The sequence below is a fragment of the Sus scrofa genome, chromosome 12 (genome assembly GCF_000003025.6).
Source record: "Sus scrofa isolate TJ Tabasco breed Duroc chromosome 12, Sscrofa11.1, whole genome shotgun sequence".
Lineage (NCBI taxonomy): Eukaryota > Metazoa > Chordata > Mammalia > Artiodactyla > Suidae > Sus > Sus scrofa.
The window spans coordinates 48763497-48766914 of NC_010454.4; the positions used below are offsets into that span (position 1 = coordinate 48763497).

At 49.4% G+C, this 3418-nt stretch overlaps 1 pseudogene; it reads right to left on the bottom strand.

The window, feature by feature from the left end:
• LOC100513176 lies at positions 2089-2837 on the bottom strand (annotated as a pseudogene).

Below are 3418 nucleotides of genomic sequence, written 5' to 3' on the forward strand. Positions count from 1 at the left end.
AAAGGGAACGTACCGTGGCCCGGGCAAGAGAGAGGCTTCGCTCCCCCTCGAGGGGCGGAGCTACAGAGAGACGTCCTTGCGGGTTGCCACCCGTCGGGCGGGCGCTTTGACCTTGGGTGGGGACTGCTTTAGGACTGTTCCTGCTTACCGACCCCTCCCCCAAGGGCTTCCTATTGCAAAGCTGCCAAATGACCACGCGGTCCCTAATCTGTGGTGTTCACGTTACCCTCAGCGCCCTTCTCTACAAGCTTGCCATTTCCCCCCAAAGGGGTGGGGCTAGGGTGCGTCTAGCTTCTTGAAGAGGGGGTGGAGGGTAGCCTAGTTTCTGGTCACTAGAGGCAGGGGTGGCAGGTGGTTAATAGGGATGGAGTGTCCGAGATGGACGAACAAACTTTGTCCTGAGCCACCACGGCCTCCTTTCTGCCAGCGGCCTCTACACCCCGCTCCAGACGAGTCCTCACTTCTTTCAGGCCGGTGCATTATCCCCACTTTAGAGTGGAGGCAGGGAAGACCAAGGTCACACAGAGAGCGAGGATTTAGCTGGGCCGGGCTAAGTCTACAGACTGGACACTGTACAGTAGTTCATGTTTTCACATGATTGTGGCCTGGTAGAGACTGAGAAGTGAAGTCAGCATGCTGACCAGGTGACATTTTACCAGGTTTTTTTTTTTTTTTGTCTTTTTCTAGTGTCGCACCCACAGCATATGGAGGTTCCCAGGCTAGGGCTCTAATTGGAGCTGTAGCCTCTGGCCTATGCCACAGCCACGCCAGATCCGAGCTGCATCTGTGACCTACACCACAGCTTACGGCAATGCCGGATCCTTAACCCGCTGAGCAAGGGCAGGGATTGAACCCACAACCTCATGGTTCCTAGTTGGATTCGTTAACCACTGCGCCATGATGGGAACTCCTTACCGGGTCTTGCCAGGGAGCTGAAGTTCTCTATGCTAAGGGAATAGGAGGGTCTTCCTTGCGCAGGCCCAGGAAGCCATGGGGAAGCATTTAAGGCATATTCCAGGAACTAGTAAGAATCGAGAAGCTGAAGCTGCAGAGGTGGCCTGAGGTAGGCTTAGGTTCTCATAAAAACTGCAAAAGAGGAATGCCCACCATGGCACAGAATCTCACCGCAGTGGCTCTGGCTGCTGTGGAGGCTTGGGCACCAATCCCTCTCGCTCAGCCCAGTGGGTTAAAGGATCTGGAGTTTCTGCAGCTGTGGTGTAGGGTGCAGCTGTAGCTCAGATTCAATCCCTGGTCTGGGGAACGTCCATATGCCCCAGGTGCAGCCGTTAAAACAAAAAAATTGCACAGGAAAGTGGACTTTGCCCTGGAGTACAGGTGATGGGACAGGGAGCCAGTGAAAAGCTTTAAGCATCTAAGCAGGAAGAAGAGAGGTGAGAAATGTTCTGGCAGGGACAGAGCTAAACCAGGGCTCGATGAGTTTGGACTATTGCACAAGAAGGCTAGAAATAAAAGCAAGACCTGACTACCCACCACATGGAGGGCGAGCAGTTAGGTGGTGCATGAACCTAACACAGCTGGACTGGAAATCTGCATTCTGCAACCTCCACTTTGTTTCTTTTTTGTAACCTTGAGCAAGTCACTTGACTTTCACGCCTCTGAATCTCAGGAGCTTTCTCTGTCAAATAAAAACACCCATCTGTCTAGCCTCTCACCTAGCGGTGGGGTGCAGATAGTAGTCATCAAAGCAGTGTAGATAGTGTAAAACACTGGGTGATTCACTCTTTCAAGGGAAGCTTGCAGGAACTTAGTGCTGCAGGAAGATCAGAGATGAAACACTTAGTCCCTGCCAGGAGAAGTTTCAATCTGGTGGATGAAGAGAGATACGCCCTGCCATCACATGTCTCAGGCTGCAGAATAAAAGCCTTTAAAGAAGGCAGCTCCGACTGAGCAGGGGAGGCAGTCAGGGAGGGCTTCTCAGAAGAGACTGCTCTGAAGCTTTGAAGGGTCAGAAGGATTTTAATGTACAAGTCAGAAGAATCATGGGGGAAAACACAGAATGAGAGACCCCGGGAATTTATTCACTCATTTATTTATTGGTACAGTCCAGGTCTTTTATTTTCTTTACATCTATCGTGCCATGAATTCATAGGGAATGGGTTCCAGCAGCTCAGGCTTCTTTCCATTGGTTCTCAGTGTATTTCTCTGGGTGGAGCAAGCGAGTGCTTTGGTTGAATCCAACTACCTTTCTTTTTGGCTTCCTTCTCTTCCTGATCATTTTCCTTCACATGTTTCAGGAAGCTATCTTAGAGTGCTTAATATGCTCAATATACACACTAAGTCTCTTTCCAAAAAACCTTGCTCTTAACTTGTTTGTTTACAGCAATGCCACAGTATGCTAGGGAACACTGTAGACTCTTCCGGTTTTGCCATGGCTAACATTTGTGGGGCCTTACTTTTTGAACAGTGCCTATTCCCATGATGTCTAAGATATCACCTTTCTTGGCATTTCCCGTCATGGCGAATCCAACCAGGCACCATGAGGTTTCGGGTTCGATCCCCAACCTCACTCAGTGGGTTAAGGATCCGACGTTGCCGTGAGCTGTGGTGTAGGTCACAGATGTGGCTCGGATCCTGCGTTGCTGTGGCTGTGGCGTCGGCCGGTGGCTATAGCTCCATTCGACCCCTAGCCTGGGAACCTCCATATGCCGAGGGAAGCAGCCCTAGAAAAGGCAAAAAGACAAAATAAATAAAATAAAACATCACCTTTCTTGTAGATTTCACATGTATGTTTCCATAGGAAAAATTCCCTGTGTTCTAAAAGGTCTAGAGAACATATAGCAGGTGCCACTCCTCTTTCCCTTTGTGTACATCATTTTGGTGAGTTACTAGATGATGGCCATTCTGGCCAAAAAGCCACTCAATTATTTTCTCATAAAACCCTTTTTTTTTTTTTTTTTCCTTTTATCTTTTCAGGGCCACACCCGAGGCATATGGAGGTTCCCAGGCTATGGGTCTAATCGGAGCTACAGCTGCTGGCCTACACCACAGCCACAACAACACCAGATCGAGTCTCATCCAAGGCCTACACCACAGCTCACGGCAACCCCAGATCCTTAACCCACCAAGCGAGGCCAGGAATCGAACCTGCGTCCTCGTGGATACTAGTCAGATTCGTTTCCCCTGAACCACGAAGGCAACTCCCAATATAGCTCAGTTTTAACACTGTAAGCAGCAAGCCTGGGGAAGGGAAGACAGATCCACACAAAAAGCATCACCCTCTGACCACTTTCTCTATTGTCGGGTGGTCCAATCACATATTAAGCAGACTATTTCTGGCTTTCAAGCTGTCCACCAATGTCTTTTCACCATTATCTTCACAACAACCGCTCCCATCACTTCCCCCAACTCTCTCCACTTATACATTGTTCTGTGGTTGAGGTGACCATAAGATTTATCA